Source organism: Schistocerca gregaria, chromosome 6, assembly GCF_023897955.1.
Source record: "Schistocerca gregaria isolate iqSchGreg1 chromosome 6, iqSchGreg1.2, whole genome shotgun sequence".
NCBI classification, from domain to species: Eukaryota; Metazoa; Arthropoda; class Insecta; order Orthoptera; family Acrididae; genus Schistocerca; species Schistocerca gregaria.
The window spans coordinates 508,231,326-508,258,107 of NC_064925.1; the positions used below are offsets into that span (position 1 = coordinate 508,231,326).

Sequence of the window (26,782 nt, forward strand, 5' to 3'; positions counted from 1 at the left end):
ATAGTTGAAACTGATTTTCAAATTCAGTAATAATAATGTCAGCTGCATCAATTCTCCTGTTATCGACTTCCTTCAATACCAACAGTCCGAAAGCTCCTGGTTCAAATATTAGCCTCTGTAGAGTCCGTAGTCTGCCAAGATTAGCACAGTTAAAAACTGAACAAGAATCAAACGTCACAACTTCATCAGTAGTTGTGGAAACAAATGCCTTGGAGCAGAGTTTTCTTATCAGAGAGTTGTAACTTTCATCAGGATTTTGAATTTTTCAATGCAAAAACATCAGTAGAATTTCTGGAGCTGCTAAACAAAGAAATATTCCCCACACTGTGACTGCATGAAACAGGAATAAAACACCGCAGGAATAAAATAATAAGAGGAAACACAGAACAACAGAGGGGCATGGCTACGTGCAAGCTTTTGTTAAATATTATTTGTATCACACTTAGGTGTGAAACTGAAATGTAATCTTCAGGAATTGGAATTTCAGCACCATTTAGTAAATAAAGATTCAATAAAAAAAATTTCACACTTTTTCTCGCTTTCACCTACGTCCCCCTTCAGCAATACGAAAGATATCTATAACAAGAAATGCTTCTTTAAGTACATAAGTGAGACAAAAGAACTAAGTCGTGAAGCCAGAGTGTGTTTATGGGGCCGAGACACTAATCTTAAACAGAAAGAGAGATACACAAGGAATCCAAAAGAGAGATAGGAAAATAATCAGAAAATTTAGGTAAAAGTTATACTGCTGAAGTAACATACAGACTAGGAGCAAATAAAAAAATGGTAAAGTTTAACAGTATTTGTTTACTCGAGTATGAAGAAAAACTCAGTCTAAAATTTTATGGACACATTAAAACAATGACACCAAGCAGATTAAATCGACAGGTTGTGGATACAACGACACTCGTAGTGAAGGTAAAAGAGAAACAATATCACAGATCGGTGCAGTAAAAGAAGCCCAAGGGAAGCAAGAAAAACACAATCTTAATTACCAGACATAAAAATTATTTCTGCAGAAACTTGACAACGTGACAACTTGCTTGGCAGAAAACTATTTGGTTTGTCGTGCGGGAAACATTCCATTCTGAGAGAATGAGAATAATATGGGCCGAAATAAAATAAAAATTCCCCTAGTTGTTTATCTGGGGGCCCAGTAGAGCCCTATTGTCAATAACAATAATTATAGTAATAATAATGGTAATAAAATTTGTGAGTTTTCGCTGGCAGTGTCCCATGCTTTGAGTCAGTACTGAGGGAGCAATATTTGTAACCATCTAGTCAGTAGATTCTGCACATATCTTCTTCTCTTCGAATTGTCTGCTGCACTCCAGCGATGAGAATTTACTTCGCCACGGAATTTAGACCAGACCAATAGGTTTTGGGCGCCTCCGCGATGCCGTAACTCTGGAATGTCGGCTACAGACCGTAACCCGGTGATCGACAAAATTTTCGTGTTCTCCATTTGTGCCGTACAGGAGGGCCCCCTCTGCGACCCTCGCATTGCACGGGAATTTCTTTGCCTCGCAGAAGTCGGAGTTTTCTCGCGCTTATCTGCCGGCGCCTACGGCAGCCGAGGTGCACAAAGTTTTTCCGATACACCAAATCTCCTGTAGCTGTCGGAATTGACAAGCCTCTGTTAAATAAATTTCAAACTGAATCTTCCTGCAGCTGAGGTTTCGTAATGTCTATCACGTCATCCATCTCTAGCAGGTAGCCACGTTTTTGCAGCTACGGTAAACGTTTATTTCTTCTTTAACAGATTTGCATAATTTTATAACTCCTTAACATTGTTATTTTTGTTGTTCTTCCTTTCTCCCGGAGAATATTATGACGAAGTAGTTCACGTTTGAACGGAAGGACTTCAGTATTCTACGGTTACAAATATTTCGGCAAGTGACCACTTTACTATCACCACATGCTCTGATGAACTTTTCATCAGTGTATCTGATGATGGAAAACTGGTTGTTTGCCGAAATGTTGCAACTGTTGGACACTGATATCCGACCGTTCACAAGTGAAATATTTCTTTAATACTGTTAGCGTTGCTCTAAATCATTAAGTAATCACCATGTGTTTGCAACTTTTTTCTTATTTTGCTCCTAATCTAGTCAACCGAAATTCCCCTAGAGTCATTCATTCCTCATTTTATTCTTTCACTACTACTTCTAATGTTACTACTAATGCTGCTAAAACTATTAACACCAGTAACACTTAATAATCATATTAATACTGTAATTGCCATCACTCTTCCTGCTGCCAACATTAAATCGTTCAATGACGGCAGTTGGCTTTGCAAACTTTTTATGGAATATTTTGACAGTCTTATCTTTCACATTGTGAAATGGGACCTCGAATCCAAGCGTCTTTCCGGAATTTCTCTTTCTGCATTAGCGGGAAGATCTGTAGCTTGCCAGATGCGATGGCCGAGCGGTTCTAGGCACTTCAGCCCGGAACCGCGTGACTGCTACGGTCGCAGGTTCGACTCCTGCCTCGTGCATGGATGTGTGTGATGTCCTTAAATTAATTAGGTTTAAGTAGTTCTAAGTTCTAGGGGACTGATGACCTCAGATGTTGAGTCCCATAGTGCTCAGAGCCATTTGAACCATTTGATCTGTAACTTGTAGAGTGCCTTCAAAATTTAAAGAAACCAAAATGTCGAAAATTCATAAATATCACAAGTAATGACTTGACTTTTCAATTCGAATCTTGCAGTACAATTTCTTTTGCTGCATGGAATGTCTGGTAAATGTCATTTACGTTCTAGAACACATATTATAGAAGCTTGCAGAAAGAATTACAGAACCCTGCTTTTCTAATCTTCTTCTGCGCAGTTAATATTTATCTTCTATTTTCAAGTTGCTGGTAGGCCAATTTTTATTCATCTTTGGCTGCCATTCAGCCTTTAATGAAATTAGCATCTGCCTGAGCTGCTGGGTGAATAGTTCAAATGTTTCAAATAGCTCTGAGCACAATGGGACTTAACTTCTGAGGTCATCAGTCCCCTAGAACTTAAAACTACTTAAACCTAAGTAACCTAAGGACATCACATACATCCATGCCCGAGGCAGGATTCGAACCTGCCACCGTAGCGGTCACGCGGTTCCAAACTGAAGCGCTTAGAACCGCACGGCCACTCCGGCCGGCAGTAGTTTTACTGCACAACACCTTTCTACGATTTTTTTCACTTAAATGTGAACGGTGTGACACATTTTTGGTCCCGATGTCCTTTGGTGATGCAGCAGCATACATGGAAGAGGTTTTTCTTCTTCTCAGCCATAGGATAACTTTCATTAGTGGAACGTGGATGTTATATCAGTAGCATTGCTGTTTCACGTGGTTGCAACAATCTGTCACTCTCTTATCTGACAGCTAATGAACTGCCAGCTGCTTTGTGAAGATGTGTTTCACACAGCTCGTTTGTCACTTACTTAAAATCTTATCACGTGGTAATTGATCTACCGGCCGCGGTGTGTGAACGGTTCTAGGCGCTTCAGTCCGGAACCGCGTGACTGCTACGGCCACAAGTTCGAATTCTACCTCGGGGATGGATGTGTGTGATGTCCTTAGGTTAGTTGGGTTCTGTAGTTCTAAGTTCCAGGGGACTGATGACCTCAGATGTTAAGTCCCATAGCGCTCAGAGCTATTTGAATTTTTTTGTTCGGTGTTAATATTTAAGTCATAAAGAAACCAATATGACGATGTTGACTACTTTACTCTTATATTGTCTATAGAGGAGGAGGAGATTAGTGTTTAACGTCCCGTCGACAACGAGGTCATTAGAGATTAGAGACGGAGTTCAAGCTCGCGTGAGGGAAGGATGGGGAAGGAAATCGGCCGTGCCCTTGCAAAGGAACCATCCCGGCATTTGCCTGAAGCGATTTAGGGAAATCACGGAAAACCTAAATCAGGATGGCCGGAGACGGGATTGAACCGTCGTCCTCCCGAATGCGAGTCCAGTGTGATATATATATATATATATATATATATATATATATATATATATATATATATATATATATATATAATGGTTTCTTTCCATATCTTTTGTGTGCTCTCATTTAGTAATTGCAGATGATCGGAGGCAGTAGTGGTAGCCAAATCCTTGAAAATCCTTTCCCTCTCTCCATTACAGCCAGGAACGTATTCTTTGCGATAACCTCGCGGTATGAGTCATTTTAGTGCGCTTTTTAGTGCTCCACTGGGCTTCTGCTAGTGGCATTGAGAGTTATAGGTTGAGGGTACGGAAAACGGAAGCTCTGAATAACCCTTGGAAAAAAATTTCAAGCTGTCGTTTCCGATGCTACACGAACTTGGATAGTTAATCTTGAAAGTACACGCAAAACGCGGTGTCTTGCGTATTTTTGGTTTCGTAATATTTGCATATTTTACAAGCACGTGTGTATAACCCCTATCGGAAGATTTTACACTGCTGCGGGGTGGTATTAACAGAAATTTTCTCAGAGAGCGCCAGCGTAGCCGCTGCAGTCTGGCACTTCGCGACCGCTACGGTCGCAGATTCGAATCCTGCCTCGGGCAAGGATGTGTATGATGTCCTTAGGTTTGTTAGGTTTAAGTAGTTCTAAATTCTAGGAGACTGATGACCTCAGGAGTTACGTCGCATAGTGCTCAGAGCCATTTCTTTCTCAGAGAGCTTGAGATTTTATAAATAAAATATTCGTTAGAGTCGCTTAAGAAATTTATGCAGTTGTTGACTACATTGCCATTGTTGTACAGAGATAATCGTCAACTGCTGCGCCGCAACTTGCAGTAATCTCCATGACTCTAAGTAGTTATTAAAGAGTTAAATTCATGTTTACACTTTCAGTTAATCTTCTCCTTAGATTCATTACTGATACGTAAACATCATACTTCCTTTGAACTCTACCTTATGATTCGTCTTCTTTCCGATATTGCGCTCACCACAAATTTACAAGACCAGAGATGTCGTTGTAGTGATCTTCCGTCGAGTCGTATTTTGACTTCATTATTAATTCTGAGCTATGAGTGCTTCAATGGTCCGCTTCTGTGGCTGAGTGGTAAGCACGGGTGACTGCCAAACAGGTGGACACGGATTCGATTCCCGGTAGTACCAGGAATGTTTCCTTGGTTGGAGGACTGGAACTCGGTGTACTCAGCATCGTGATGCCAAAAACTGAGAAGCCACTTGACCGATTTCAAAGTCAGGACAGCAGAGTGCTGGCAACGTACCTCTCCATACCGCGTCGAATGGCGCAAGGGACAGAGGATGATACGGCGGTCGGTGGGGACCTATTGCCTCCTATAGGACCAGAACGCGGAACTTAACTAGCATGACTATAGATTCAATGAACATTTTCTCATTAGACAACTATCACTCAATTCGGATGAAAAAAAGTCTTCAGTAAAAATTACATGAACGCAATACACAGAGTGCAGCTAGCGTTATCAGGCTCTACATTAATTGACAAAGGTGTATAATCAAGCGTTGCTCAAGATGTACTGAACTCAACTCATATAACATTTCAATAACATGACCTATATTTGTTTTTTTAACAATCGACAATATTGACGTTGACTCGGCCGCAAGTTAGTCCACCAAATCAAAGTCAGAAACCCAGCAGAAGGCTTGTCCACTGGCGTCAGTGTTGCGTGTGGTACATGAAACAAAAATAAAAGCATTCAGTTTCTTTCATTTCGTCGTGGCAGGGTGCTACAGCAACCGGTTTCCAATTATTTCGGAATGATAACAGTCTTGATTGCGAAGTTGTTTAATATCAAAGACACGTTTCACCCTTTTGGAACACCTTCAAATTATCTATAAGAACAAAAACAACAATCAATTCGAAACAAATAGAATAAGGGGAATGGTCCTATTTTGTATGACTATGCAGGTAAAATGAACTAAAAGTAACAGATTCTTAAGCAAAAGGAGATGGATATTTAAGCCATCTGCCATAAAAGCATATAAAATGGAAAATCGAGTTAACAGTAGCTAGATATGTAATCCACCAGTCACAAAAACGTATAAAATGTAAAGTGGAAAGAAAAGAAATCCCTCAGTCCACCATCAAGAAGGTACAAAAAGTGGTGGAGAAATTTCAACAACTTATGCAAGTTACCCTGAGCACACCAACTGACTCTACCGTAGCAGTACAAAGTAGGGCGACGCTTACAAAATAAACGCGGTATGAGCCACACAGCACAACATCCGTTTAGCGTGCATACAAATATTACCTTGACAGTAGACGGGTGGAGAAAATGAAATGAGCGTATGGCATCGTTGACCGGGAGGCCCCTGTTCGGGGAAGTTTGGCCGCCAAGTGCAAATCTTATTTAATCGACGCCACATTGGGCGACTTGCGCGCCGTTGATGAGGATGAAATGATGAGGAGGACAACACAGCACCCAGTCCCCGAGCGGAGAAAATCTCCAACCCCGCCGGGAACCGAACCCGGGCCCTCTTGCATGGGAGGCGAGCACCTTGCCACCCAGCTAAGTAGCATTACAAAAGGGCGGAATGCGTCACGGATATAAAAATAACTTCGCAAGACGGTTTTATCCTGAAAGAAAAATATACATATCTTGCAGTATTTGTTACAAACACTTAATGCAAAAATTGTAAATCATTGAAGGAATAATATAATGTAACCTGATCTATCATGTATTGTGAGGGATGCATGATATTTAGTGAAACAGCTCCACAGTTGAGTGAGTGCACGCTGGGCCTGTACGCTCTGGCAGAAAAGGTTAGTAAGCAGGGACGGCTAAGATTTCAGCGTGTTAGTGCAGCTAAAAAATGGTTCAAATGGCTCTAAGCACTATGGGACTTAACATCTGTGGTCATCAGTCCCCTAGAACTTAGAACCACTTAAACCTAACTAACCTAAGGACATCACACACATCCATGCCCGAGGCAGGATTCGAACCTGCGACCGTAGCAGTCACGCGGTTCCGAACTGAGCGCCTCAACCCCGAGACCACCGCGGCCGGCGTTAGTGCAGCTACTGCTCGCATGTCATCGATATCTCTCCTGGCTGCACACTTTCTCAACCACCGCACCTTGCTGTCTGAACTTGAGGAAGGAAAGAGGGTTAACTGCGGAAGTGTCACATTTAGATATCAATGCAGATGACTCGATTTCGTATTTCTCCACGACACAGATCACACACAACTACAAATTCTAGTATTCTATATTATTAATTTTGTTGCACTAGAGAGACAATGTAATTTTTATGTGGTACAAACCGTTGGCACGTAGACACACGCATACAATTTACAAATTTTCACATTCAGGGTGCCTCATAACTTTGAGTTATTTAGTTTCGTAACCGAAAAAACGTCTTTCATAAGTATATGCTCACTGAAATATTTTATCACGTTTGGAGGCATGGGAACTGTTCCCAATGAAAAGGACGTAGGCGATCTGGGCAGTTATAACGTAAAGGAATATGTGTTTTAAATGGGAATTACAACGGAAATCCATCAGTTATAACTGCAAATACACAGAGCCACTTTCAACCGAAACAGAAAATGGTTTCGAAAGCAGATGTCAGATTTAAAGTGTACTCAAAAATTATAGAAAATTAAGCTTGTAGTTCTTTTGGGGTCACAATGAATTCTTCAGATCTCACGTTTCTTTAACGGCAGTGAGCTGAGGGAAATGGATGGCGCGTTTTGTCAGAATTTTCCTTCCACAATGCGATTTTCGTTTTAAATGCATCTCCATCACATCAGAAGTATTTTTTTTTTCACCATGCGGTGTCATACTGTCGGCAGTGAGCAGTAAAGTCCACTTGAAATGCAAAGTCTGCAATCATTTCCAGATAATCTAATTTTCGTTTCTGCACTTCTTTTTCCTTTATAAATTCAACGGTGGAGGATTTTTAATCGAAAAATAGTTCCAGGTATGTTCCTTGACTTAACCAACACACTTTGCAGTAATGAGTCTCTATACTCTTCCATCGAAAACTGGTGCAAGTGAAAGTGGAATAATGCATGTGGCTGCAGAAAATCTTCTATCTGTACCACCAGTTTCATTGCATGCTCCACGGCTGCACATTTAGCAGAGAATGCTTCTTGATGTACAGTACAATGAACCTTGTCTGTCAATCGTCAGGTAAATCTTTTAGTTCTATCTCCGTGGTGTGGTGATGTCGTCCCACAGCAAATTTGGAGCACCCATAGATTATGCTTCTGTACATCGCGTAATAGATATTAAGAATTCTTATCCTTCTCTTTTGTCATATCTTTCCACTTTTTAAAAGCCTCTGACGATAGAGCAGTAGGCTGCATCTTTTTCTGCAAACAGCCAATGGTACTGGGAATTTCCTTTATACCACGAGCAAATAGCAAAGGCTAAACAGTACTGGCACCACGATTCGGCCGAAACGAAGAAAGTCGTGCCGATCGAAAAATGACGAGCCGCAATGCTAAATGAAATGTTGCGCTGTACCGAGTACTTCCGAGAAGTACCGAGCAAATCCGAAAAATACCGAGCTTCACACTCTGGTAGAAAGACATCTTCAACTTTTGTACTCCTGTCTTCGTCAGTTGTCAGTTGCGTGTAATATTACGGTAGATTGATAATTTTTCCTTATGGACCGTCTGACATCAACTGAATAAAACACAATTTTAGTGCCATACGCGTTTCACCTTTATTTTCTGCAAGGCATCATCAGTGGCCTGGAATATGTACATATGTTAGCTATCTAATTTAGATTTTTGTCACTGTGCCTATAGGTTATAAGCAGTTCTGGTGGTTGGTATTTCCTATTAAGTAGTGTTTTGGTTCCTGTTGCTGACTGTCAAATGTTTTTCCCAAAGATCGAATGTTACTGCCAAACTTATGAGTGTAAGTATTGAAGCATCTGTGGTCTGTTCGTGTATGCATTTGTGTGTGCGTTTGTGTGTGTGTGTGTGTGTGCGTGTGTGTGTTTTGGTGTGATATTAATTTTATTTTATTTTATATATTTATACCACACCAAAATACAGACACACACACACACACACACACACACACACACACACACACAGCACAGCACAGCACAGCACAAAAAGAACTATATCACACCAAAACACACACACACACAAATGCATACACGAATAGACCACAGATACTTCAGAACTTACACTCATAAGCTTGGCAATAACATTCGATCTTTGGCAAAAACATTTGACAGTCGGCAACAGAAGCCAAAACATTGCATTAAAACAAGCGTTCAGTGCATAGTGCTGTGGAATGCGGAAAAAACCGAAATTGGCGTTCATAAGAAGAAGAACAACACCAAAAATGCAGCAGGAGCGTAATATGTAAGAAATTGTCCACGCAACCTGTAAGTACAGTTCAAAACATTACTACTTAATAGGAAATACCAACCACTAGAACTGTTTATAACCTACAGGCACAGTGACAAGAATGTAAATTAAATAGCTAATATATGTACATATTCCAGGCCACTGATGATGCCTTGCAGAAAATAAAGGTGAAACGCGTATGGCACTAAAATTGTGTTTTATTCAGTTGCTGTCAGACGGTCCATAAGTAAAAATCTGGTAGAAAGAGTTGAGATATTATTGGTTTGACTGCAGAACATTCGTACAGAGGTGTTCAGGAAGCTAGTCGATATATTAGCAGCGTCGTTATGCAGTAAGTAATAGAGGCAGTAGTTGCGAGACGGGGGGTGGTACGTGCTGCTCATGGCGGTAGCCGGGTCTCATTTCCGGGCCTGGCGCAGCAAGAGTAGCGCCCCCACGGGCCCCGATATAGCCGGGGCCCGAGGAGTCGGCGTCGCGGCGCCTGGCACCGCCGCATCGATCCCCAGCGGTGCGTGGCAGGGGGTGCCTGGCACCGCCGCCTCGCGTGCGCCCTCCCGGCACAAAGAATCCGGCGGCCGCTGCAGCTGCTGGCGATTCATCATCGTCTCCGCCTCCCGGCTAGCCCGCCTGTCCCTGCTGTTTATGATGCCTCGAGGAATGTAGGCCTATACCCTCCCCTACACTGCTTGCATCGAGACCAGTGCTTCCGCTTGTCGTTAAAGTTCTCAGGACCCTACGTATAGTCGAAAAAGCCTACCACAAAAGCAGAAGTCTTTAATTCCCTTCCATCAACGCCATACGTGTTTACCGAACAAAGCCATGAAATGATCACCGGAATCTCTACACAAGACAATAACACTTTTTGTACAAATACCTCAATGGAATACCATTATAAAGCATCGAGGTATAGAGCACCTACGTCATTTTCTATTGTTACGAAAACTTTATTATGAGGCTAATCCCAAAAGTAAGGTCTCCTATTTTTTTTGTAAATATGTAGACCTCTTTATTTCTACAACGGTTTATATCAGTGTACAGCTTTAACATTTAGCTATTTTCCGACGTAATCACCGTTTCTGTCGATACATTTTTGTAGATGCTGTGGCAGTCATACCAGCTCGCCGCCATGCTGTTCAGAAAGTTATGAACCTCTTCTTTCACCTCGTCGTCTGAGCTGAACCGCTGGGACCAAAATGAACGCTGACAGGTACTGTAAGACCCTGAAAAGACTCAGACGGGCAATTCAGAACCGGAGAAGAGGAATGTTGAGCAAGGGTGTACACATTCACCATGACAACGTTTGGCCGGCCTGTGTGGCCAAGCGGTTCTAGGCACGTCAGTCTGGAACCGCGTGAACGCTACGGTCACAGGTTCGAATCCTGCCTCAGGCATGGGTGTGTGATTTCCTTAGGTTATTTAAGTTTAAGTAGTTCTAAGTTCTAGGGGAATGATGACCTCAGATGTTATGTCCCATAGTGCTTAGAGCCAGTTTCAGTGGAACATAATCACCCACCCACCCTATAGTCCTGACTTGGAGCCCAGTGACTATCACCTGTTCACCAGGTTAAAAGAACATTTGGCCGGAAACCGATTCAGCTCCGACGACGAGGTGAAAGAAGAGGTTCATAACTTTCTGAACAGGTTGGCAGCTAGCTGGTACGACATGGGCATACAAAAACTGCCACAGCGTCTAAAAAAGTACATCGACAGAAATTGTGATTATGTCGAAAAATAGCTAAATGTTCCAGCTATAAATTGATGTAAACCATTGTAGAAATGAACAGGTCTACATACTTATAAAAAAAATGGGAGACCTTACTTTTGGAATTACCCTCGTATTTGACAGACTGCCGACAAATAACTAACTATCCCTCCTTCTAACCTACTGGATACAATTCTGTGCATTAATATTAAATGTTTATTAACTCCAACAGAAATATTTTTCCTCAATTGAAACCTTAGGTAAAGTACTATTAACATTAAATGTTTTTCGTCATCTACAAGTGCTTCCACCTGTCGGGAATCATTTAAAAAAATATCGACAAGTGGATGTATCCATGCAGAGCAACTTATGACCGGCAGAATTCACGGAAGTTGCTGGTCAATTATAACTGAATATTATTATTGTTATTTTGTATGGAATTATTAAATTATCAGTATATTTATTACAAAAATGAATATTTCAAAATTAATTATCTCAGATAATAATAAAAGTCCAAATGTTCGAAGTATGTATTGAAAATGAGTAAATATTTTTTGTAGACCATGCACCTAAAAATCAATAAAAATTAATTTAAGAGCGTTAGCGCACAAAAAAATTTCCTTCCTCCAGAAAAGAAAACACAGAAGAAAATCAGGTGTGAAAGGGATATAGTAAACTTATCAAAGTTTGTTATATTAAGGATTGCAAAAGAAAATGCAAAACAATTATTCAGTCTAGAAATAGTATATTTTGCAAGTGGGAGACCAATGCATCGTTCTTCTAACCCATGATAGAGAATATTTCAGAGCTGTCAAACTGTTTAATTTAAAAAATGTAGAAAACAAGGAGGCAGGCTTTCAAACTTCTGTGACACTACATACTTCACTTCATAATTGTGTGCTTAATTCCTCGATAATTTAATTTTTTTATTATTGAAAGTTCATTTAACACACTTTTCATTCAGTTTCAGCATCGGTGTCACTGCCTCTAACATTTGCACAAATATTACAGTCAAATACGGTTGCATCAGGTGAATCGATGGAATGACCATTTCCAAGGAACCATCGCAGACAAAGACAACACTCAATCGAAGTGCTTTTATTCTTTCCACTGCTGTAGCTCTCTTTACAAGTGGCACAGATGTCATAATTTCTTTTGTTCTCTAACTTCTGTTTTCCCTTAGACACTGATTTCATTGTGCTACAATGGTTAGTTGATTATTTTGCTAATGTTTAGGCCGAGCCCTATTTCCTGCACTTGTATTTTGAAATTACCTAACTTAACTTCCAGCTTTGTAAGGGTGATCGGTCTACCTATTTTGCCGATGTTCACATTGTCATTTCCACTGTCACTGCGGTGTGCATAGTTGTTTAAAGTACTCAATGGAAGTCAGAAACGTTTAGCAGCTTTGTAAATCGACCAAATTTCTGCCAAAACGTTTTGAAATGCTCCACGATGCTCACTAGCTGAATAGGATTACTTTCTCTTTCTGACATAATCCATATTTGGCTTGTTTTTCTTCGTGCATTTGCTTAGAGATGTAGCCATTGTTTCTGAAATGGACAGAACCGTTAATAGTTGGTGCCGTTTTCATAAGCGACTGATTAAGTACTAAGAGACGAGTATTTATAGCTAACTGTGATGACTAATATTATAAGAATGTTCCGCTGGTAATAAAATTGCAAGTAAGTGTGTGACTAAGTACTTAAATAACTTACCTTAATTAAACGCTGTTACAGGACCGGCGCAGATAATTACATATTTTCCTCGACACAACAAGCAATAATATACCTAATTAATTTAGAGAGATCCGCTTCAGTTGCCCTACGTACTGAATCTTGTGCAACAAATTACCTGTTGCGTACACAGCTTTAATTTCCGACCAGAATGTCTTTCCCATGTAAAGACATTCCTTCCATTTACTGAGCCCCGTTGGAACTGTGTGTAAAAAGCCTACCATACTTAAGAACAGAGATAGTATCTGATATCGCGAAATGGAGTACGTCACAGTGTTAGATGGGTTTACCCTAACAGCGATTATATTTAGCTGTTTCACTGAATGGATGAACCCTTAGCGCGGTGTTTAACCTGAATGTTGGCAATGGACAGTATTTGCAGTGGAGTGCTATTTGAACAACAGACTCCAATGAAACTTGTCGATGGGCCCTCTTGATTCATATTCTGCGTGAAGACAATCGACTGTGGTGGAAACTAATTAAAATTACACTTCTTGTAACTTTGTCGTATCTGTTTCTTCTTGGCACCGAGTGAAGTAGAGCAGTGGTTAACATACCTGCTGTAGTTACTGCTCACTCGAGAAGTAATGGCAATGAACAAGCTCATGTGCTTACCAGGCCAGATGCGAACTTCATTTACTGAACCGGGACCTGTCCTAACCATCACCAAGTCGATCATGATATCAAAACTATATAACTGGCTCAGAAGCCAGCATGGAGAATATTGGACTATGATCCAGAAACCAAAACATGACAAGCTAATGATAGCAAAGCCACTTTTCAAGAGAAGTTCTGTAATCGTGGACTTCGGAGGAGGTCTAATTAGCTCATAATAGGGCTAATGACCGGTCTTGCGAACTTTAAAGTGAGTATAGAGGTGAGGTTGGGAAGTAATGAACAACAGAAAGGCTTATATTCATATAACCATCTCTGTTGTTTATTACTTCCCACGCTGTCTGTTCGTACATATTAATATAAACATCTCTGTTGTTCATTACTTCCCACACTGTCTGTTCGTACATATTCCCATTTTCCTGTATTCATTAAGTTCTCAATATTAAAGATTGCATTTAAGGTATGTTCCCTTAAACGCCTCCATTTTCCTGCATTTATCTATTTCTGTTTATCTTATTGATATTGCTTAAGTTCCTTATGTATTCTGAAGTTACATTGATAACTGTTTCTTCTTTTAATTGGTTTGTCTATAACTCTTCATTTTTTATACTTCCTGATGTAGCCTTATCAAGTACTAATTTTATTTCGTTTTATTGGTTTTGTTTATTAATAGAAACTGTTACGTAGGCATGCTGTTCTTGTTTTGTGTTACAGTTTTTCCTGTCTACTCCATTTTTATTTATTTACTGTTCAATTTTTTACTTCTTCATTGCATTACTACTACACTGTCAAAGATGTTAGTTACTATATGTTTCTGCTTCAGTGTAGACGTGTTACTTCTCTTCTAATGTTGTTTGCAAACATTGTAACTTCTTTGGTGACGATACCCAGTAAATGTCTGAAGATGGCCTTCAAAGCCTAAAACCGGTTAACACAACAAATGTAACATTGTCGAACAAAAGTAAACTGGTGCTTTTCATTTATTACATTAAAAAGTCCATGTGAAGCGTAAATATGGGAATATTTTTGTTAATAATAATCTGTCTGTAGTCTCCTGCTGTCTTCCAACGCGTTTCGGAATTATAGTTCCATTCCCAAGGACTACACTGACTTTTTTTAGAGCGTTAGATCTGCTTCGGTTGTCACCTAAATTTTTGGCCACGAAATCATCATCTTCAGCATTGGATGAAAAACTTTCACTTTGGACTTATAAATTCCCGCCTATGCAGAAGACGAAAATTTCGTGGCCAAATGAAGGAGATTAACTGAAGTATATGTTGAGAATAGAGCACCAATCCTAAATTTCTTGAACTAAGGCGAGAGAGCAAAGAGAAAGTTCTGTGACTAAATGCGGCGTACTAATAACAGAGGTATTCCTAACCTATAAGATACAGTCACGTACAGAGCCTGAGGAAATGTCTGTTAAAAGCGTGAAGTCCGACAATTTTTACCTAATTTTTTGGCGATATTTGACGTTTGAGAGAGGTTTATTAATCAGTCTTTCCTTTAACTATTGCGGCAGTATCAAGTAAACCGTGTAGTCATTCAGCGGCTGCCGGTGGTTGATATCTTCTTTATGTTTCCTTTACGTGAAAATTTTGCGTACAGTAGGCTTACACCCCCCCCCCCCCCTATCGGTACATTTTAATGGTTATTGGTGATCTGCAAATGTGGCGATGACACTCCTCAGTAATTGACAACAAGAAATGAAAGTAAATGTAGTCTTTGCTTATTATACAGTAAATTCAGTTTTAACATGTGTCAGTTCGGATTCGCACTCTTCATCACTTTACAATATTATCTTTCATTGTGGTTACTGCCATACTAAAAAATTCTACATGAAAATTATTGAAGTTTACATAAATATTCGTACTGCAAAATTAATGTTTCTCACCATGCACACACGATTTTTAACTTTCAAATTTCAGGCTGTACACTGAGAAAACAATGAATGGCTTGACATGGATCCGCGGTTTAAGTCTGATGAAGCATGATTTCAGCGAGTGGTTATGTAAACACACAGAATCCAGGTCAGTGGAGAATGTGCTCAACTTCCTCGAAATACCATTGCGCTGTCAGAAGGTTAGGGTTTAGTTGTAATGCCTGCACACCGTATTATTGGTCCCATCTTCCTTCATCAGGCGCTGACTTCGGCTCGTTACACTGCCAACATTTTGAAGCGATTCTGGGTGCAATAATGGAGGATAGCTACTTCTATCAGGATGAAGCAATTGCCCATACAACCTGCCGGAAATTAGAGCAAGTTTACACAGTCTCACGCCTGAAATAGTTGTTAGCAGAGGTGAGTCTGATCGCGGCCCTAGATGGCCATCCAGGTCATCTGATCTGTTAGTGTGCGATTAATTTGCGTGAGAAGCCCTCAAGTCTAGGGTGTATCGCAACAATCCTCGTAGTTTTCACGACACGCAGCAGAACGTTTCGGACGAGACTGCAAAAATTCCAGCAGTCCAGCTTCGATCCTAAACTTGCTGACCAGTGCCAAAAAGTGCCAAGAGATGAATGGTGGTCACTTTCAAGATCTGCCCTCGTCACGTCCGTTATGTATTTTCTCTCCTCTGCTGTGTTTCTGTGTATTCTGAAACTGTTCTCTGGATCAATTTTACATGCTCCATCCTGTATTTCCTCATTTGTGGCTTGTATCATCACTATAATGATCCACTGTCCGTCTCTGCTCCGCTTACACATAGTATTAAGAGGTATACGTACAGATATTGTGATAATGGATACATTAATATACACTCACTTCAGTGTTTAGTTATTTTGTCTCAGCATTTAACGGTCTTCTCACAAACACAGCACATAAATTATTACCTGATGTTTTCTGCACGGTCGTAACTGCACTGGGAAGTGCACTGTGCCTTTCGGTATAGACTCCCCGTTTTGCACCCACGTATCCAGACTTCAATACCTGGCCAGGCGCCCTGGGTAAAATAAAGATTAATGGCTTGCTTGTGGTACATGTAGTTGGAGATACTAACCAGTCTAAAAACACACTAATCGAAATAGCCATAATTATTACTCTGCAAATGTTGTAAATAATGATATAAAGTTGTTCAGTACTTTGGCCACGTACTCTAAACGGCACCAGGCGGTATCGAGTCTCACAGCGGGCAGTAGTCATAATGTTTTTTTTTATTAGCGTGTTTACTTAAGAGAGGTCGCCTTCAGATCAGAACACATTTTATTCCGCATACCTTTACATACTTTCCTTGCTATTCCCAAAGTATTTCTGCATATTGTTTTTAGTGTTCTTTTCAAAGGAAACACCTACCATTTACCTTAAGCAGTTTAGTGAAACGATGAAAAACTGAATTCAGGATGACCGAAAAGTGTTTCGAATCCTAAAGTTGCGGCAAACTTTCACCACTTATATCTTCCAGCGTAGCGAAAAAACACAACTGCACAAACAGCTCGTCCTTTGTCACTGAGCTGTAGTACTTCGTTAGTAAAGCGAGCAACTCGTTCCTTTCTTGCACCTGAATATATGGACTGCTGTTACCAGTCACGATTTATGTATCTCCACGACGCGTTTCAAAGGTTTAAACCTCCAGCATCAGGTGGATTTACATTTGTTAGTATGGCATTTGTGTGTGTGTTGTGTTGTGATTTTTTGGAGGAACTTGTGGCACTGTCTCCATTGGTCACACGTTCCTTTCACTGTCGTAACATATCACTTACATACTGTCATACTTTGTAAACAAATACGGCATTTTGTAAACAAACATGGCGTTTACAAAGTATGACAGTATACGTGTTGTGCTACGACAGCGGAAGGAACCCATGTCCTCTGGAAATAGTGCCACAAGTTCATCCAAAACATCCTAACACAACACACACACAAATGTCATACTATCAAAAGTAAATCCACCTCATGATGGAGGTTTAAACCTTTGAAAAGCGTCATGGAGATAAATAAACAGTGACTGGTAACAGTAAACTTGTTCTTTTATTTAATGCCAATAACAGTCACGGTAAAGCCTAACCTAAAATGTTCGCATTTAAAGTTATATGGACTGCGTGAAGAAGGGTATGTTCATAGTGCTGCGTGTGTACGTTTATGGGAGGTGTGGGGGGGGGGGGGAGAATCTCTATCCTAAATTTCATTTCATTTATGCGTAAGCAAGGGGATATACATCTAGCAGGTGATCTTGTGGAGTTCATCCATCGGGGACGGCTTGTCTTTATTGTCTTATCTACTGTACTGAATATTAAATAGTTCACTACGAGATAAAAGTAAACGGGTGGAAACGTTCTCAAAATTCTGGAGGCCTGAATTGCTTTTAGAGTGAATTTAATTCTTCAAGACTGAAAATGGCACACGTCTGGAAGAGACAGGTGGTATTGCCTCGCGAAATCGCTTACCATGCGATCTCACTGAGGGACTCAGCGTGGAATTGCCGCTCGCGGCGGTGTAGCATCTCCGTTAGCCTCCTCCTCCTCTATCCCTCGCCACACCCAATCACTCAGTCACTCGCAAACACACACACACACACACACACACACACACACATACACACACTATCTGTGCCTCACTAACTGAAGAGCCCAGAGCGCGTCCTGAAATATTTCGATTTCACCAACGAGGAGGCGATGTGGCTGCAGAAGCCGATGCTTCCCATAAGCGTTTGTCTTCCTTGCGGTTAACCACATGGAGCTGTGTTGCGGGTTGCAGAACGTGCGCCTATTCTCAATATGATGCTGTACAAAGTAAGCGAACGTTGTCGTTCTTAGTAATTATTTATTTCATTAGTCGTCAATCTAAGAGCAAAGTCATCTAACGATGTCAATGACCGTTTTTGTCATTTACGCTCATATATCATATGTAGATACTCAGTTAATTGTAGCAAGCACGATGTTTGTCCGATAATTCGGAATAAGTTGTTTGTTTCTCGTCTCGGGAAGTCCTACATTTCACTGCAGCTCTTAGAGAGATTATTCGGTTCTGTGTTTCACTTCGTATTATGCTCTTTCCGTAGAGATCACTTAACGTCGAATCACCAGGGTATTCTCCTTTATTACGCTCCGAGTCAAAGATTATAATGATACCTTTCACACTTAATTTGTGATCTCAAAACCGATATCTAAATCCATTAACATGTAATTGTGTTTCACTTATTGTGGGATTAGAAATAAGATTCACGATAAGTGGAAATAGTTTTAAAAATATCTGACACTGCAGTTACCTTATAGAATATCAATAGGAATAGCCAGTGGCGCGATTAAAACAAATGTTGGCTTGTGGAATATTAAAAATAATGTTGTTGTTGTTGTTGTCTTCAGTCCTGAGACTGGTTTGATGCAGCTCTCCATGCTACTCTATCCTGTGCAAGCTGCTTCATCTCCCAGTACCTACTGCAACCTACATCCTTCTGAATGTGCTTAGTGTACTCATCTCTCGGTCTCCCTCTACGATTTTTACCCTCCACGCTGCCCTCCAATGCTAAATTTGTGATCCCTTGGTGCCTCAAAACATGTCCTACCAACCGATCCCTTCTTCTAGTCAAGTTGTGCCACAAACTTCTCTTCTCCCCAATCCTATTCAATACCTCCTCATTAGTTACGTGATCTATCCACCTTATCTTCAGTATTCTTCTGTAGCACCACATTTCGAAAGCTTCTATTCTCTTCTTGTCCAAACTAGTTATCGTCCATGTTTCACTTCCATACATGGCTACACTCCAAACAAATACTTTCAGAAACGACTTCCTGATACATAAATCTATATTCGATGTTAACAAATTTCTCTTCTTCAGAAACGCTTTCCTTGCCATTGCCAGTCTACATTTTATATCCTCTCTACTTCGACCATCATCAGTTATTTTACTTCCTAAATAGCAAAACTCCTTTACTACTTTAAGTGTCTCATTTCCTAATCTAATTCCCTCAGCATCACCCGATTTAATTTGACTACATTCCATTATCCTCGTTTTGCTTTTGTTAATGTTCATCTTATATCCTCCTTTCAAGACACTGTCCATTCCGTTCAACTGCTCTTCCAAGTCCTTTGCCGTCTCTGACAGAATTACAATGTCATCGGCGAACCTCAAAGTTTTTACTTCGTCTCCATGAATTTTAATACCTACTCCAAATTTTTCTTTTGTTTCCTTTACTGCTTGCTCAATATACAGATTGAATAACATCGGGGAGAGGCTACAACCCTGTCTCACTCCTTTCCCAACCACTGCTTCCCTTTCATGCCCCTCGACTCTTATTACTGCCATCTGGTTTCTGTACAAGTTATAAATAGCCTTTCGCTCCCTGTATTTTACCCCTGCCACCTTTAGAATTTGAAAAAGAGTATTCCAGTCAACATTGTCAAAAGCTTTCTCTAAGTCTACAAATGCTAGAAACGTAGGTTTGCCTTTTCTTAATCTTTCTTCTAAGATAAGTCGTAAGGTCAGTATTGCCTCACGTGTTCCAACATTTCGACGGAATCCAAACTGATCCTCCCCGAGGTCTGCATCTACCAGTTTTTCCATTCGCCTGTAAAGAATTCGCGTTAGTATTTTGCAGCCGTGGCTTATTAAACTGATAGTTCGGTAATTTTCACATCTGTCAGCATCTGCTTTCTTTGGGATTGGAATTATTATATTCTTCTTGAAGTCTGAGGGTATTTCGCCTGTCTCATACATCTTGCTCACCAGCTGGTAGAGTTTTGTCATGACTGGCTCTCCCAAGGCCGTAAGTAGTTCTAATGGAATGTTGTCTACTCCGGGGACCTTGTTTCGACTCAGGTCTTTCAGTGCTCTGTCAAACTCTTCACGCAGTATCGTATCTCCCATTTCGTCTTCATCTACATCCTCTTCTATTTCCATAATATTGTCCTCAAGTACATCGCCCTTGTATAAACCTTCTATATACTCCTTCCACCTTTCTGCCTTCCCTTCTTTGCTTAGAACTGGGCTGCCATCTGAGCTCTTGATATTCATACACGTGGTTCTCTTCTCTCCAAAGGTCTCTTTAATTTTCCTGTAGGCAGTATCTATCTTACCCCTAGTGAGATAAGCTTCTACATCCTTACATTTGTCCTCTAGCCATCCCTGTTTAGCCATTTTGCACTTCCTGTCGATCTCATTTTTGAGACGTTTGTATTCCTTTTTGCCTGCTTCATTTACTGCATTTTTATATTTTCTCCTTTCATCAATTAAATTCAATATTTCTTCTGTTACCCAAGGATTTCTAGCAGCCCTCGTCTTTGTACCTACTTTATCCTCTGCTGCCTTCACTACTACATCCCTCAGAGCTACCCATTCTTCTTCTACTGTATTTCTTTCCCCTATTCCTGTCAATTGTTCCCTTATGCTCTCTCTGAAACTCTGTACAACCTCTGGTTCTTTCAGTTTATCCAGGTCCCATCTCCTTAATTTCCCACATCTTTGCAGTTTCTTCAGTTTTACTCTACAGGTCATAACCAATAGATTGTGGTTAGAGTCCACATCAGCCCCTGGAAATGTCTTACAACTTAAAACCTGGTTCCTAAATCTCTGTCTTACCATTATATAATCTATCTGATACCTTTTAGTATCTCCAGGGTTCTTCCACGTATACAACCTTCTTTCATGATTCTTAAACCAAGTGTTAGCTATGATTAAGTTGTGCTCTGTGCAAAATTCTACTAGGCGGCTTCCTCTTTCATTTCTTAGCCCCAATCCATATTCACCTACTATGTTTCCTTCTCTCCCTTTTCCTACACTCGAATTCCAGTCACCCATTACTATTAAATTTTCGTCTCCCTTCACTATCTGAATGATTTCTTTTATTTCATCGTACATTTCTTCGATTTCTTCATCCTCTGCAGAGCTAGTTGGCATATAAACTTGTACTACTGTAGTAGGTGTGGGCTTCGTATCTATCTTGGCCACAATAATGCGTTCACTATGCTGTTTGTAGTAGCTTACCCGCATTCCTATTTTCCTATTCATTATTAAACCTACTCCTGCATTACCCCTATTTGATTTTGTGTTTATAACCCTGTAGTCACCTGACCAGAAGTCTTGTTCCTCCTGCCACCGAACTTCACTAATTCCCACTATATCTAACTTTAACCTATCCATTTCCCTTTTTAAATTTTCTAACCTACCTGCCCGATTAAGGGATCTGACATTCCACGCTCCGATCCGTAGAACGCCAGTTTTCTTTCTCCTGATAACGATATCCTCCTGAGTAGTACCCGCCCGGAGATCCGAATGGGGGACTATTTTACCTCCGGAATATTTTACCCAAGAGGATGCCATCATCATTTAATCATACAGTAAAGCTGCATGTCCTCGGGAAAAATTACGGCTGTAGTTTCCCCTTGCTTTCAGCCGTTCGCAGTACCAGCACAGCAAGGCCGTTTTGGTCAATGTTGCAAGGCCAGATCAGTCAATCATCCAGGCTGTTGCCCCTGCAACTACTGAAAAGGCTGCTGCCCCTCTTCAGGAACCACACGTTTGTCTGGCCTCTCAACAGATACCCCTCCGTTGTGGTTGCACCTACGGTACGGCCATCTGTATCGCTGAGGCACGCAAGCCTCCCCACCAACGGCAAGGTCCATGGTTCACCGGAGACGTCGAGGTCGGTAAATGAAATGACAAATCTGTCTTCAATGTAAAGACATAACTGTCTAAATACTGGACAATACTCGAACCCTTACCCCCACACACTGAAGTTACGCACTTAGGCCCGGAGCCACACCGACTGAATACTTGACTTGGGTTGGGTTGATCACGTGCAACAGAGTGATAAGCTCAACCGATAGGAACGTACGTAAGTCTTCTGGCGACGTCACATGTTCAACATTTGTCATCAAGTTTTGGTGTAGTTCCCGACATTTGACACTCTACGTGTCTCAAATAATTGTCTTTGCGTCATTTTCGTAACTTCGGAGGTTTTTAAACGTTAATAAGAGTACTGCACTCTTCGTCAGTTACTTTTGCTGCTCAAACAGTAAAAAATCATCTACTACTTTCAGTGTTTCATTCAGTGTTTGAATTCCTAATCTAATTCCTCTAGCGTCGCCAGACTTAATTCAGCTACAATCTTTACGCTTATTTCACTTTTGTTGTTGTCCCTCTAATAACCTCTTTTCAAAATGCTGTCCATTCCGTACCACTGATCTTTCAAATCTTTCGACCCTTTTGAGAAAATTCAGATGTCGTCGTTAACTCTCTCTCTCTCTCTCTCTCTCTCTCTCTCTCTCTCTCTCTCTCTCGTGTGTGTGTGTGTGTGTGTGTGTGTGTGTGTGTGTGTTTGTGTGTGTGTGTGCCATTGTGGTAGATCGTGTTCAGTGTTAATGTTAGCAACAGTTTCGGCCATCGAATATGTAATTTGAAGCCATATTGATTGTTAATCGACCGTGACTGTTCCAAAAAAGTGAAAAAGTTTTCAAATACCGCTACTAGTCACAAAATTTATTGACAACGAAATTATTTATTTAGGGACATGTTTAGAGGTGATACCTCATCATCAGGCTATACTGGTATTAAAAAAACATTTAACACATGTTTATCCAGATATTAAAGCTTCTTTATATGAATGCTGTGATTATCCTGTAGAGAAGGAAAAGGATAACCTAGTAATAGGCGATGTTATTTAGTGTATTGGTCTTCTGTTGTAAAACAGTCACTCACTTTTTTCTCGTGTTGTAGCAGTTTTCTTGTACCACAAGCAAAAAGTGAATGACTGTTTTATAAAAAATTTCACTTCGTTCTTGTGGCACAAGAAAACTGCTACGACAAGAGAAGAAAAGTGAATGACTATGTGACAAAATTTTCATGTGAACAGATGACCAATACACAAAGTGACATCGCCTATAACTAGATTATCCTTCTCTCTCTCCGCGGGACGAACACAGCTGTCATATAAAGAAGCTTTAATATTTGTATAAAAATGTATTAAATGTTTTTGTAATGACAATATAGCCTGTTGATGGAGTTTAACCTCGAAACTTGTCACTAAATAAATAATTTACTTGTCAACAAATTTTATGACTGGTACCGGTATTTGCAAATCTTTTCAAATCGAATATGTCCATGACTCTCTTAGTGCACCACTGAGGCGCTCAATAATTCTTCTGACAATATTAACACAAACAATGGTGGTTCTTAAAAATTACTGTCAAACACGCAAAACCAGTGCAAATTTTTCTACATTTAATTTTCCCAGTGAGGGCAAAATTACGTTCCGGAACGATGTGAAAGGTATTGCAATGGTTCAGAGGACACAGACGACATTTGCGGTTTGACTTTAATATCAGCAGTCACGCAGAACCGCAAATGGGCGATGATGACCCTGTGGTCAACTGTCATTGTGTCAGCTGTTTTGATGACATGGATGGAACACTGGGAAATCCGAGAGCAATGCGGTATCGCAGCAGAATGTCGCTTATGCTGCCACTAATTCTTTTGATACAAACACTCATGTTTTAAAGATATGCAAAAGAGATGATTTTATGACCTCTATGCCGATGATTATTGCCCACTACAGTGTTTGCGTTACTATTCTATGACATCTTTTTTTTTTAAATATCACTTCGAGAAATTTATTCCGTTGTCTGTATTGTTCCTAATTTTTAATATTGAATTATATCAGGTAAATTTTCTCACGCTGTCGACAGTGAGTTACTAGTAGCAGAATCTCGAAAAAAGTAACGTTTCAGAAAAACACTGTACGTAATACACCTCAAAATTAACTTACACTGGGCTCAAAATTATAGAATTGGCAGGAGAAACAAAACTTCACTCTTTACGATAAGTAATTATTAGTCGGAAAATTACGAAAAAGTGTCTCACTCAAATGGAAAACTTACGAGTTACTGCAACAACGTAATGTCGTAACAACTGTTCCAAGTGATGGCAGCCAATGTTATTGCATGCGTAACAAGAAAGCGTGACCTTTTGTCCCATTGTCTCAGGTACATCTACATCTACATCTACATGACTACTCTGCAATTCACATTTAAGTGCTTGGCAGAGGGTTCATCGAACCACAATCATACTATCTCTCTACTATTCCACTCCCGAACAGCGCGCGGAAAAAACGAACACCTAAACCTTTCTGTTCGAGCTCTGATTTCTCTTATTTTATTTTGATGATCATTCCTACCTATGTAGGTTGGGCTCAAAAAATATTTTCGCATTCGGAAGAGAAAGTTGGTGACTGAAATTTCGTAAAAAGGTCTCGCCGCCACGAAAAACGTCTTTGCTGTAATGACTTCCATCCCAACTCGCGTATCATATCTGCCACACTCTCTCCCCTACTACGTGATAATACAAAACGAGCTGCCCTTTTTTGCACCCTTTCGATCTTCTCCATCAATCCCACCTGGTAAGGATCCCACACCGAGCAGCAATATTCTAACAGAGGACGAACGAGTGTAGTGTAAGCAGTCTCTTTAGTGGACTTGTTGCATCTTCTAATTGTCCTGCCAATGAAACGCAACCTTTGGCTCGCCTTCCCGACAATATTATCTATGTGGTCCTTACAACTGAAGTTGTTCGTAATTTTAACACCCAGGTACTTAGGTGAATTGACAGCCTTGAGAATTGTACTATTTATCGAGTAATCGAATTCCAACGGATTTCTTTTGGAACTCATGTGGATCACCTCACACTTTTCGTTATTTAGCGTCAACTGCCACCTGCCACACCATACAGCAATCTTTTCTAAATCGCTTTGCAACTGATACTGGTCTTCGGATGACCTTACTACACGGTAAATTACAGCATCATCTGCGAACAACCTAAGAGAACTGCTCAGATTGTCACCCAGGTCAATTATATAGATCAGGAACAGCAGAGGTCCCAGGACGCTTCCCTGGGGAACACCTGATATCACTTCGGTTTTACTCGATGATTTGCCGTCTATTACTACGAACTGAGACCTTCCTGACAGGAAATCACGAATCCAGTCGCACAACTGAGACGATACTCCATAGGTCCGCAGCTTGATTAGAAGTCGCTTGTGAGGAACAGTGTCAAAAGCTTTCCGGAAATCTAGAAATACAGAGTCAACTTGAGATCCCCTGTCGATAGCGGCCATTACTTCTTGCGAATAAAGAGCTAGCTGCGTTGCACAAGAGCGATGTTTTCTGAAGCCATGCTGATTACGTGCCTCTAGATCGTTCCCTTCGAGGTGATTCATAATGTTTGAATACAGTATATGCTCCAAAACATCCGTGCTATACGTTCGGCAGCGAGAAAGTCAACTAGCACCATATCAACCAGTTTCTGCTGTGGTTTGATATAACGCCAGAGGAAGAATTCGGTGGCAGTGGCACCCATTAATCGCGCAGGCCATAGGACAGGACCACGTTTCCTACTCAACTATGCGAGTGTGACTTACTCAGGCGCTCACGAACATTAATATCGAAGTATAATTGTTCATTGTAGTGTTGACACCACATCCTCTTATTTTCCAACATTCATGTGGCAGCATACCTCAAAGATGACATGCACGACTCAAATGGGTGGTCGCTGTATCTTGTTCAGTTGCAACTTACAAGTTGCTGGAGACATGGCACTAGATTAGCGCATGGATTTCCGCTTTTCCGTATATGGTAGTTATAGAAGTTGAGAACACCTTCGCATGGGAAGGAGACTTCGTTCTAAAATAATTTTAATTGTAAGAAGTTAGACACTGCAGATCTTCAAGGAGTTATTCAGTGGCAGAAGTAAGTTCAGAATTCAAAATCATCAGGCTTCATTGATTGCACTCATGGTTTGTGACAGGAGTCTGTTATACCACCAGTAGTCTCGTCATCTTATATTTCTCCACGTGAATATCACGGGGGAAGTTGATTGGTGCTTCTTGATGAATCTTCTTTCTCATTATGTGGTTCAGTCCCCTTAAATTCCGTTGTGAGAACAAGTTTCCACAGCTTTTGTAACTTAAGCGACCCAGTTTCTGATAGTTTCTGTCTACAGCGCTCAGTTCATTCCTTTTATGACGCCTACTGTTGCGAAACTTTTCTCTGTGCCATCGTCTGCCTTTCGAGAGACAATACACGCTGCTGTGCCACACATTGTATACACAAGTAACTGTAACAAGTAATGTTCTATCATCTACAGCATAGTATAGGCAGTGACAAGCACGGTGGATTGACCACAGACTATCGCACACCGTTTTCCTCGGGAGTACCAGCACAGTAGATGTGAAAGATAGGTAACCCGATAGTCTCATGGGTATGGCACCGCGTCGTATTTTAAATAACTATCACTGATGAAACCAACGTTTCTATCACGTTTACTATTATCAGTAGAACCAGAAGAAGGCCATTGTCACTGTGGCCAAAAGTGTGGTTTCGCGAGTGATTGTTTGCTGCAATATGACCAGCATCATACCCATAAAATATTATTGTTAACTGACTGACCGCAGAAGCCTACGCAGTTACACGAAAGATTGTCGTTTGTAATGAAACAGAGGCAGTTTA

The 26,782-nt window shown here is 40.6% G+C and overlaps 1 protein-coding gene across 1 annotated transcript in view; it reads left to right on the plus strand.

The window, feature by feature from the left end:
- Positions 1–26,782, plus strand: part of LOC126278924 (KH domain-containing, RNA-binding, signal transduction-associated protein 3-like) — a 1,426,848-nt gene that overhangs the window by 430,392 nt on the left and 969,674 nt on the right. The window lies entirely within an intron of this gene.